This window comes from Megalobrama amblycephala, linkage group LG4 (assembly GCF_018812025.1).
Source record: "Megalobrama amblycephala isolate DHTTF-2021 linkage group LG4, ASM1881202v1, whole genome shotgun sequence".
In the NCBI taxonomy this organism is placed as follows: domain Eukaryota; kingdom Metazoa; phylum Chordata; class Actinopteri; order Cypriniformes; family Xenocyprididae; genus Megalobrama; species Megalobrama amblycephala.
This window is the reverse complement of record NC_063047.1, coordinates 29,128,618-29,141,858: the sequence shown is the minus strand read 5'-3', so window position 1 is coordinate 29,141,858 and position 13,241 is coordinate 29,128,618. Positions and strand designations below refer to the sequence as shown.

The 13,241-nt window shown below is 38.5% G+C and overlaps 1 pseudogene; it reads right to left on the bottom strand.

Annotated features, from left to right (window-relative positions):
* Positions 1 to 4,927: 4,927 nt before the first annotated feature.
* Positions 4,928 to 11,778, bottom strand: LOC125267266 (annotated as a pseudogene).
* Between the last annotated feature and the right edge of the window lie 1,463 nt (positions 11,779 to 13,241).

Here is a 13,241-nt window from a genome sequence, read left to right as displayed (position 1 = left end):
GGATTTACTGTAGCAGGGGTACAACTCATTCTTCTATATAGTGGACTCCAACATGGTTCAATGGGTTTGACGGTCCAAACTGCAGTTTCACTGCAACTTCAAAGGGCTTTACAAGATCCCAGACGAGGAATAAAGGTCATTTAGTCATTTTCAAAAAAATAAAAATGTATATACTTTTCCAGTACTGATCCAGTGTCTACAAAGCAAACGTGCAAAGACCAAGTCAAACAAAACAAAAACAAAAAAAGGTAAAACAATGATGTTGGACGATTTTGAAGTTGGAGGAGAAAATGAGATTTTTCACCCTACTGCAGTACTTCCGCCTACATCATGCGTGACCTTTCCAATGTGATTACGTAATGCGTGGCGCATCACAAAGCTAGTGCAAGATGAGCATTTGTGGTTGAAAAGTATATACATATTTATATGCTGTTTGTGTAAAGGTACACAAACATCATATACTACATTATGTGTTACTATCAAAACACATCAAAATCGAATTGTACCTACCTGTCCAAAAGAAATACTGCAACCATGGCATCATCTTTCAGACCTTTTGACTCCCGCAGTTTTCTCCAGTGTGGAAAGGCAAAGCCGATATTGATTTGGGGGTTTAGCTCTTTTATGATTCAGCCTTTTTCATTGTAGCCCTTTCTAAGACTGTCTTTCTATTGGTCGATGCTTTTCCAGTGCCACTTGTTGTCGGTTCAGAAGGAAAGTTAGGTTGTTGCTGTTCGCCTGTCATTCTCGCACTGACTCTGCACAGCATACAAGAATATACATATTTATTTACAGGCTGTGCAGTGGTATGCAAACACACGTTGACAGACAGGGAACAGATGCTATTATTTAGTTTGGACCGAACTCAATGATTGAATGAACATTTTATGGTCTTAGGCTTCCACAGTTGCTATATATTTATAAAAATACATTTAGATTGCTTAACATAGTGATTGCTATCAGGATATGAGGAGACTTTCAACGAGCATAACAAAAAATGTTTCTGAAGAGAATCACCTATTGCACCTTTAAGATACATTTACTTGAGAAACAGTTACTCAATGTTCCTGTTTGATCCTTTTATAGCTTTAATAAGGATTAATCTTAGATTTGATTACTTTATAAAATTTCTGAACTATTTTTACTCTAATAATACTGTTAGACCACATCTCATTAATGTTCAGTGTTTAAAGGTGCTCAAGTGATGTCACGCGTTTTTAGGCCAAAACATTTTTTGTCACATACAGCAAACATCTCCTCACTATCCGCTAGCTGCCTGTCCCCTGAACACACTGTAAACAAACGCGGTCACGCCACAAGCTCTGAAAACGGCAATAAAAACAAATTGGTGCAGCCTGGACCACAAAACATAACAAACATCCTCCAGCCAATAACCGACAAGAATGATTTTAAATGCGCGTTCATGACTGTTTCAGGAAGCACGGAGGGGAGGGGGAGGGGGAGGAGGAGGGAGGGTCTAGCTAGCCTTTGTTTTGTTTGACAACACTTCGAACGTCAACAGGAAGTTACTCCACCCAGGATCACTTAGAGCACCTTTAAGAATTCTTAGAAAAACTCTCAGGAAAATACAAATTAAGCCCTAGATATCTATTACAATGGGGATTTTTACCAGGGAAGAAGTGCTCATCTAATTTACTGCAAGCCACTTCCCGGTTTTTCCTCCAGCCCATCTAGATTTAATTTGGCCACCGCACGGGTCACAAGCAGCTCCTCATAAGCACTTCTAAAACCCCCGTAACCATTTCTACATCCAGCTCCTGGACTGGATGCAGCTAACAATAGGTCTTCATTTAGACTGGAAGAGATCGCCGAGCGAGCTTGGAACTGGATCCAAAATGGAGATATCAGATTCAGGTGACAGAGTGAGAGAAAAAGGAACAACCATCTCAAGCTCTGTTAACTCAACCAGCGACCCACATGATTAAAACCGCTGTGCCGCCTCAGCAGATGTGTAACCTGAACCATGACCAGGTACAGATGCCTGACTTCCATCCCTCGAGAAGAGAGCCAGGTGGGAATGAGGCTTCGTCAGCGAGAAGCGCTTGCAATGAGGGAAGCCAGCTCCATCGAGAGATAAACAAAAGTGCTCCGCTAACAGACAGAACAAAACACAGATCATGTGTGTCATCCATGGTTAAAAAAACACAAGTGCACGGCAACGCATGACTCCTAAACTGTCTTGCTGCCATATTTACTGGCCTAATTTGACACAAAATAGATGAACAATATGACATGATCTGTTTTCACACACAAACACTCATGCGGCTTCCTGAAGACAAAGAATCTGATGACTGTAAAATGCAGATACCGTTTTCTAGACTTGACACACTACTCTACATCACCTGACCTGACGACAGCCAATGAAACTGGTGTGACTGCACATGTGCTTTACACACCAGCACACGTGAAGCATTCCCATAGCATCAACACGAAATGAAAGGGAACCTCAAAAGGGAACTGTTATTGCTTTGGCCCTTTTAGCACTAATTTTCAAATTTCTAACTGTTGTACTTATCTGGCAAAGACATACCTAGGCAAAAAATCTTGGTGTATTCTTTGATTCAGAGCTTAACTACAGTATATATAAACAACCTACCAAAAAAAATAAAACAGCCCCCTGCAGACCATTATGAATAAGCATGAGGTACAGTATGAGAACTTACCATGCAGGAGAAGGCGCTTTAGTTCCTTATGTTGATCTCTAAAAAAGGGGGTACAAGTAGTTTGTGAAAGAACAGCCTGTACTGTGACATTTCCTGCATTATTTTCCTTAATCCATTTATTAACAAGTGAGTCTTTATACTTACCAGAACTGTACATCACACAAGGAAAGGTCAAATATCAGATAATGTCATATAATGACTCCTCAACTACCGATAATTACAAATGAATTGTACCAAACATTTAATAAATTCAAAAATAAATTGTTTCTATGAAATTAGCATGTGTGTTTTCAACCACATTTTAAAAAGATTTATCCTTGTCTATATGGGACACTCTTAAATGTCAGACCCTTCATCTCCCACTAACCTCTGAATTCATGTCATCTTTTATTACGGCTTTCATTTGTTTTTTTTCTGGGAGTGTACATTTAAAAATCCAGCAAAACTCTTTTCTTTCAGTAGTTATAAATTATACTGTTGTTGTAGAGAATATCATTTCATTTCATGCATCTTTTTTATAAAAATGTTTTTATTTTTATAAAATATATGAAATAAAAAGGGGACTGTAATGTCATTGCATAATGTCCCATAATATACACACTGAAGAGCCCAAAAAATTATGACCAGTCATAGGTGAAGCGAATATCGTTGATCATCTCCTACCCAGTGGAGGGAGTGAGATGATCTGGGCAATGTTCTGCTGGGAAACCATGGGTCCGGCCATTCATGTGGACATCAATTTGACGCGTGCCACCTACCTAAACACTGTTGCAGACCTGACCTCCAAATTCCCCAGATCTCAATCCAGTTGAGCATCTGTGGGATATGCTGGACTAACAACCACCTTGCAACCTACAGGACTTGAAGGGTCTACTGTCAGATATTACAGGACAGCTTCAGGGGTCTTGTAGAGCCCATGCCTCAGAGGGTCGGAGCTGTTTTGGCAGCATGCGTAGGACCAACAGCATATATTAAGCAGGTGGTCATAATGTTTTGGCTCATTGGTGTTTGTGTATATATTTTGAATATATAAATATAGCCAATCAGTATTAATATGAGGATAATTAGGAGGCCATGATGATGGATAGAGGCCAATGGGAAAATTTGGCCAGGATGCCGGGGTTATACCCCTACTCTTTTCGAAGGACATCATGGGATTTTTAATGACCACAGAGAGTCAGGACCTCGGTTTAACGTCTCATCCGAAGGACGGTGCTTTTTTTTTTTTACAGTATAGTGTCCCCATCACTATACTGGGGCGTTAGGACCCACACAGACCACAGGGTGAGCACCCCCTGCTGGCCTCACTAACACCTCTTTCCAGCAGCAACCTACTTTTCCCAGGAGGTCTCCCATCCAGGTACTATTCACCAGGCTCAACCCTGCTTACCTTTAGTGGGCAACCAATCTTGGGCTACAGGGTGAAAGCTGCTGCTGGTTGGTTGTGTATGGGGGGGCTGTAGGTGCCCATGAATATTTCCATCAGGGTTCATTTCTCCACTTCTGCAATGAAACAACACAGAACTCAGATTAATGTTTAAATACAATACACATAAAACAGATTTGACTTGGCAACTTCCTTGATTTTCACTAAAGACAGAATCAAGATATTAAAAAAATCTATTACCTCAAACCACTGAAAAAATGTCTGATTGTCCCCTGCAAAAAAATCCAGCATCACTGGTCACCAGCATAAGGTATGCATGCTGGTCCAGCATGGGGAGCTGGTTTGCCGGTCCAGCATGGGGTGCTGGTTTGCCGGTTAAGCATAGCATGGGGTGCTGGTTTGCCGGTTCAGCATGGGGTGCTGGTTTGCCGGTTCAGCATGGGGCGCTGGTTTGCCGGTCCAGCATGGGGTGCTGGTTTGCCGGTTCAGCATTGGGTGCTGGTTTGCCGGTTCAGCATGGGGTGCTGGTTTGCCGGTTCAGCATTGGGTGCTGGTTTGCTGGTTCAGCATGGGGTGCTGGTTTGCTGGTCCAGCATGGGGTGCTGGTTTGCCGGTTCAGCATTTTGTGCTGGTTTGCTGGTTTAGCATGGGGTGCTGGTTTGCCGGTTCAGCATGGGGTGCTGGTTTGCTGGTTCAGCATGGGGTGCTGGTTTGCTGGTTCAGCATGGGGTGCCGGTTTGCCGGTTCAGCATGGGGCGCTGGTTTGCTGGTCCAGCATGGGGTACTGGTTTGCCGTTTCAGCATGGGGTGCTGGTTTGCTGGTTCAGCATGGGGTGCTGGTTTGCTGGTTCAGCATGGGGTGCTGGTTTGCCGGTCCAGAATGCTATTTTTTTCTCTAAATTAAAATCTGCTGCATCAAGTTCCTGTCATGGTTAATCTGCTGATGGTATCAGACTGACCCCATTGTTTAGTTGTCATTCTACACATCATCCATCTGAAATACAAACAGAAATCAGGTTTATTGTCTACAACATTACACAAACTGCACAGAAAACAAATGCGCAACAAAGAGAGGCAACATTCTTTAAAAAAAATGGAAATTTAAGAACGCAGGTCAAAATATTTCAGAAGGTCTACACATACTTGTCATAATTATGAGGATTGACCATGACAGTTGCAGCACACATTGAAAAGTAGCATAAGAAAGCTAATATCTACAGTCTGATAATTAAACCAAATCAAAAAGACTTCAAAATGTAATTAATACCTTAAACCAGTCGTGGAGAAGGACATTGTCCAGTTTTATCCGCTTTTTTGGGTCCAGACGCAGGCAACAGCAAATAAAATCGCTGCATTCTGTGGAGAAAGATGGGAGAGACGTATGATTATTACCTTAAACTTCACAAATATCATTATTTATTAAGCCACTAGGCTCAGATGTTCCTTTTCCTGCATTGTTGCTTTGTTCTGTCTAGCAAGATTCAGAATTAAAATTATCCTTGGCTGAAATGAAGATCTCACCTTGTGACAAGCCATTTTTGGTAACAATTCTGCCCTTAAAGATTTTGTCCAGGTCAGAGCTCCGCGGAAAGTCCCAATACAACATTACGAACAACAGCATCCCAAGGGACCATACGGTTGCTGGCTCCCCGTGATAAATGCCATCTATTTTGTACTCCAGGGGGCAGTACCCTTCTGTGCCTGGAAAAAAAAGACATCTGATTCATTAGTTTCTGTTAACACAGCATTTTGACTAGAATATTCATTACTATGCAAGAAATAATTTGATGCTACAGTGGATTCCATTTTTGACTTTGAGAAATCATATATACCATCAAAGTACTTGTATCCCTCGCTGTTGAGGAATGCGCCACATCCAAAGTCAATTAATTTGACTTGGAGGGTGTCGGGGTTAATTAGGAGGTTTTCCATTTTAATATCCCGATGAAAAACTCCATGCTGGCAGCATGTTTGGGCTGCAAGTACTGCCTGCCTCATTATAACCCGTGCCAAGTCCTCCTCACCCATGGGACCCCTGTAGCTCTGTAAAAAATCATCCACGGACTGACAGGGCATGGGCCGCTCTAACACCATGATGTAACAGTCAGCCTCTTCCTTCCAGTCCAGAAGCTGGACGATTTCCGGAACCCTGGACTCAGTTGCATGAATATGCAGCACGACCTCCAGTGGAATTGGTCTGGAATAACCATCCTAGAATACAAACAGGTGTTATGAGGAGTAGATGGATATAGGATTTAGACCAAACTGTTGACAGTGGTAATTTGTCTATTGAAAAACCATTTATAGTCTGTGATTAATGTTAATATGAGATGTATGAAATTGAAAACAGTGACTGAGAGGAAAAACAGAGAGAGCACAGACTACTTACAACGCTGACATATTCTGCATTTTCTCTAGGGACAAATTTTATCGCCAACTGATGAAAAAAACAAAACAGAGAATGGATTATTTACAATTAATTTGTTCAAAGTTCACATATTTCAATCATTAAACCTGAACAGACATGTACAGTTTCATGAATTAAATTTTAAACATGTAGAACATGTCTGACTAATTAAACAGGCCTGACAGGTCAAGTGCACTAAATAGTGAATATAAGACACACTAAGAGTGCTTGGATAAGAGAGAGTCAGACGAGTATAATACAAGAATAATTATCTAGATAGATATTGTAAGTAATGAAAATTGATACCTGAACGTTATCTTCCAAACGGGTCGCTTCAATGACGGCTCCAAAGCCTCCTTCACCCAGTTGATCGCCCATTTTATAGTTGTAGGAATTGATTTCTGTTAAAAGAAAAAAAGAGATGTTGACATGAAATGTCAAGCAGTGACAGCATCTACTTTATCTAAAACTATTTCAACCGGATTTGTCTGATTCATATTAACTGAATATAGTTGCTTTTAAAAGTCGCACTACAAGACTAGTGGTCATACATTTTTTACACACCTTCACCTTACAAACATATACAAAAGTACTGTAAATGAAATCTTGTTGAATGTTGAAAATGAATTTTTCAACTATACTTAAACAAAGTGCATATTAAAGTCATTGTAAAGCAAAACAACACTAAACTACTGATTAAAGACTGCTTCATGCCTGAATAAGAACAGACATTGTTTCAAAAGTTTGTGTGTGTGTGTAAGTTTGTGTGTGTGTGTGTGTGTGTGTGTGTGTTGAGCTGATGGTACCAGACTTACCCATAACTGATTCGTTGTCATTCTCCACGTCGTCAGTCTGAAATACAAACAGAAATCAGGTTTATTGTCTAAAAGCATTACACAAACTGCACAGAAAACAAATGTGCAACTAAGAGAGGCAACATTCTTTAAAAAAATGGAAATTTAAGAATGCAGGTAAAAATATTTGAGGTCTACACATACTAATCATAATTATGAGGATTGACCATGACAGTTGCAGCACACATTGAAAGGTAGCATAAGAAAGCTAATATCTACAGTCTGATAATTAAACCAAATCAAAAAGACTTCAAAATGTAATTAATACCTTAAACCAGTCATGGAGAAGAGCATCGTTGAGTTCAATCCGCTTCTCTGGGTTGAGCTGCAGACAACTGCAAATAAAATCGCAGCATTCTGTGGAGAAAGATGGGAGAGATGTCTGATTATTACCGTAAACTTCACAAATATCAACAAGATATCAACAAGATATTCCACTTCCTGCATTGTTGCTTTGTTCTATCTAGTAAGATTCAGAATTAAAATTGTCCTTTGCTGAAATGAAGATCTCACCTGGCGACAATTCATCTTTGGTCCATAATTTATCTTTGATGAGGTCCAGGTCTGCACACTTAGGAAAATCCCAGCAGAGCATTTCAAATAACAGTACCCCGAGGGACCATACGGTTGCTGGCTCCCCGTGATACCTGCCATCTATCTTGTACTCTGGGGGGCAGTAACTTCGTGTGCCTGGAGGAAAAAGACATCCGATTCGTAAGTTTCCATTAACACAGCATTTTGACTAGAATATTCATTACTATGCAAGAAATAATTTGATGCTAATTGATTCACAGCAGTGGATCCAATTTTTGACTTAGAGACATCATATATACCAGAAAAGTATGTGTATCCCTCGCTGCTGAGGAATGCACCACAACCAAAGTCAATTAATTTGACTTGGAGGTTGTCCAGGTTAATTAGCAGGTTTTCGGGCTTTATATCGCGATGAAACACTCCACGCTGGCAGCATGTTTGAGCCGCGAAAACTGCCTGTCGCATTATAACCCTTGCCAAATCCTCATCTATGACACCCGTGTAGTTCCGTAAAAAATCATCCACGGACTGACAGGGCATGGGCCGCTCTAACACCATGATGTAACAGTCAGCCTCGTCCTTCCAGTCCAGAAGCTGGACGATCTGCGGACACCTGGGCTCCTGATTTGCTACGATTTGCAGCGCAACCTCCAGTGGAGTGGGATTGAAATCATCCTAGAAAACAAACAGGTGTTATGAGGAGTAGATGGATATAGGATTTAGACCAAACAGTTGACAGTTGTAATTTGTCTATTGAAAAACAATTTATAGTCTGTAATTATTTGTTAATATGAGATGTATGAAATTGATAACAGAGACTGAGAGGAAAAACAGAGAGAGCACAGACTACTTACAACTCTGACATATTCTGCGTACGCTTTGGAGGTAAATTTGACTGCCACCTGATGAAAAAAAACAAAAACAAAAAAAAATGTATTAGAATTATTTAGAATTCATTTGTTCACATATTTCAATCATTAAACCGGAACGAACATTAATTAAATTTAAAAAATGTAGAGCTTGTCTGACTATTTAAACAGGTCTGACAGGTCAAGTGCAATAAATAGTGTATATAAGACACAATAAGATTGCCTGGATAAGAGAGTCAGACGAGTATAATACAAGAATAATTATCTAGATAGACATTGTAAGTAATGAAAATTGATACCTGAACGTCATCTTCCAAACGGGTCGCTTCAAAGACGGCTCCAAAGCCTCCTTCACCCAGTTGATCGCCGATTTTATAGTTGTAGGAATTGATTTCTGTTAAAAGAAAAAAAGAGGTGTTGACATGAAATGTCAGCGCAGTGACAGCATCTACTTTATCTAAAAAATGTCTGATTCATATATTAATTGAATTACTAAATTGAATACTATTTAAGTGAACTGTAATAGTCAAAATATACAACTCCACCCATCCATATACACACATTTAAATCTTGTTGAATGTTAAAAAAATGTTAGAGTCAATTTAAATTATAAACTATTGAACAGCTGATTAAAGAGAGTGTGTGTGTTGGTTTTTTTTAACAAACTGACCGATAATTCCTTCCTTATCCTGCAGCTGATTCAACTGAGATGACAAACTGTACTCTTGTAGACTGTAGTAGATGTCTTCACTCAGGTCATCATCAACTTGAGAGTCACCAGAGACAAATTCATCCAATGACTGGTAGTCACTCGAGTCATCATCGACCTGAGAGGCCTCAGAGACAGGATCATCCGATAACTGGTGGTCACTCCAGTCATCATCGACCTGAGAGGCCTCAGAGACAGGATCATCCGATAACTGGTAGTCACTCCAGTCATCATCGACCTGAGAGGCCTCAGAGACAGGATCATCCGATGACTGGTAGTCACTCCAGTCATCATCATCTTGAGGGTCATGAATGACAGGTACATCCAATGACTGGTAGTCATGATCGCCTTCAGGTTCACCAATGATTGGTTCCTGTATTGACTGTTCTTGACTCCAGTCATTGACTTGAGGGTCGCCAACAGTTGGTTCCACTAATGACGGGTGCTCACTACAGTACTCATCAACTTGATGGTCACCAACAGTTGGTTCCTCCAATGACTGGTACTCACTACAGTCCTCATCGAATTGAGATTCACCAATCACTGGTTCCTCTAATGAATGGTCCTCTTCAACATGAGGGTCACCACCAGTGATAGGTTCTTCCGCAGTAGGAAGGACTACAGGGTCACTGGGGATCTCCTGAGAAGTCTGACCTAAAGAAGGTAATTACATCAATATTACCATATTAATAAAATACTCGTATTACTTGAGCTGTGCCTCTAAATTTTTGACTTTTAAACATAAAAAATAAGTGTAAAGCCAGTGCAGACTCCAATAAACAAAAAGAGTTACAGTCAAACCAAAATTTATTCAGACACCTTGAACATTTCTTTCATTATTACAGCTTATTCACTATAGTTTAAAAAATGGTAATAAAATATGTCAAGATCTCAGTGTCAGAAAAAACAATCTTAATAATTATGTCAGATAACATGGTCAGGTCAAAGTGTCCGAATAATTTTTTCAATTTTACTGGTAGTCCACCGTATGAAGAATTTTTGGGAATAATATGTCACAGTTTACTTTATTTTGCTATCCTCACTTACATAAATGAACTATAGTGTCCTGCACACACTAGTAAAAAAAAATAAAAAAATTATATCTAGTGTCTGAATAATTTTTGGTTTGACTGTACATATTCTCATAACATGAACATCTTATTTACCATCATTATTCTCCAGAGGTGGAAGATCATCACCCCGGTCCACGATGTCATCTTGACCAGGGTGGTCGTTGTTGCCGTTATTCCTGTCTCGCAGGAATAAAGCAGCTAAACCTAGTAAAGTGAATAGCATTTTGCTGGCTTTACTAGGCAACCGTAGACTGCAAGATGTAAAATCAGGTCAACGGTTTGTTATTTATCTGTGCAGATATAAATCGTGTACAGATAAAAAACGTTGTAATATTGGCAAATATATTGCGCAATAAATGATGTAAATAGAATGCAAGCAAGTTGTAGACTCAAGCAGGTATCAAGTGAGAAACACAAGAAACACGCGAATGAACAACTGACAGCAATAAGCAAAATGAGCAAAGCAAGCAATTTTATACCTGGCTGCTGTGACGTCACAGTCTAATTGCGTTCCAAAGCCGCAGAGACCTGATTGGTCCATTCTGCGCTATGGGCGGGATTTCTGCGTAGACGCTAATAGTATGCACATGACGTCACAGTCGACCGTTGTGACTGCTGCGGTTATGGCAGCGAAAAACACACAAAACACATCCGAAAGGGGAAAGAGTTTTTCGATTGACTGTACAAATAGTTTTAATATGAAATCTTAAGTATATTTTTACAAATACAGGCAGAGAAATGTGGATTTGCAGTTAGCATTTTGTGTCAAAATGTTGGATTTTGGGCCATATTGTTATATATTGTATTGACAACTCATCAATTAATTATTTACCACCTTATATTCTGCATAATTAGGTGTTTTTAAATAAACACTGACAAAAACTATACACGTTTTAGGGCAGGCCGAAATCACGTATTGTAAAGGCCTATTTTCAATTCAAAATGGCGAAATTGGACAAAAAGTTTAGCCTATTAACGTTAGTGTGCTAGATTATTTTTGTCGGTTGTATAACATTTATGTCCTATCAAATATGAAATGTTTAATTTAGGTGTACTTACATCTATCTCGCACTTTATGACCGTTGAAGCGTTGTGCCACCGGACTTCTGTGAACGTAAAGCCCTAGCCCGCATACTTTGATTTGATTGGTCATCCCAAATACTTTGACATGGACCCTTTTGACAAACTGTGATGATGACGTGTTTTAACGGTTATCAGCATAGTAAATCCTGCAGTTTTTTTTAACTTTTATATTTTCATTAAAAAATACGTACATTTATAACGCTATACTTTATATTATATTATCTTTGCTGCAGATTACAAAAAAAAAAAAAAAACGCTTCTGTTTTCTACACTTTTTTTTATTCGCTTTGGTACTATTTTCACAAGTTTTTCAAAACTTTTAGTACAAAACTCCAAACTGCTCTTTTTTTTTATTTTAATTTTTTTTATTAATATTTTATCTGTAGAAAGACTAACATAAATAGTGATGAAAGAAAATATTAAATGTCACAAATGTATGTTTACTGAGTAATCCACTATCTTGTAGAAGGGGTCAAAATGACAATTTTCACCTGAGATTTGGAACCAAACTAGAAGGGTGTAAAAGAACTTTAGAAAGATGGCAGCATCATTATTTAATTTTTACACAGATATTGGTGTGTCTATTAGTAAAATCTGTTGACTTTAGCAATCTTTGTTTCATTATATGCCAACAGTGACAGTTCAGAAATGGCAAAAAGCACTTCTTGTGTTTTTTGCCTCTAGTTTGCATGCCTGTAACTCAAGAAGTATTAAAGATATCTTAATATCCTTTTAGATTCTGGTTCTTAACAAACTTTCCTTTCCCTATAAAGGCCCTTGGTCGTTCAGTCCCAGAGATACTGACATGTTAATGTGGCTCCATGAGTAAATTGGTCAATTGTATAAATTTTCAGAGGTCAAAAACCAAATGTGGGTTATGTGGGTACATCTGACTTCTTTTAAAGAGGAACACACTTTAAAATGTGCACACACTTTGAACATAATGGTTATCATCTAAGATAAATCACTTATATAAAAAGAATTCATTACATTTGGTTATCCATATCGGAAATTGCAAACATGTTCTATAGAAACTGTCTAGTATCAATATAGAAATCTATAGGTGTACTAAATGATTCATTGATTAACCATGAAGTTCAGTTGGATTAACCTTTATAGGGTCTTCTGGGTCTTTCTGACCCCAAATGACGTTTGCTAAAATAAAATAAAAAAATTCTCTTTGTCCAAATGACATGAAACTTTGTACAGTCGTTAACACTTTCTAGATCTACAAATGAAAAAAAAAATGGAGTGACATCTTGTTTTTATGTTAGTGTAAAAAAAAAAAGTCACACTCAGAGTATGTAATTTTGTAACAAAATATTTTTTTTTAAACAAATGTAATTTTACTCTGTTTATTAATGTTTTTACTCCACATTTGTGCAGTTTTTTGAGTATTTATAATAATCTTTAAATTTATATAAATAAATTAAAAAATATTTGCTAAATAGGTTTTTATACAAAAAGCTTTTTATGTAAAATTTATTTATAAAAGACCCACATTTCTAACTTTCATTCATGGGGATAACCTGGATAATTTGACATAGCTTAGTGTAAGATTTTTGCCCATCTTTTGGAAAATGCAGTTTTAAAAGTAAAAAACTATCACTTTTACCAGTAGATGGCTGCAGAGCTCCACTA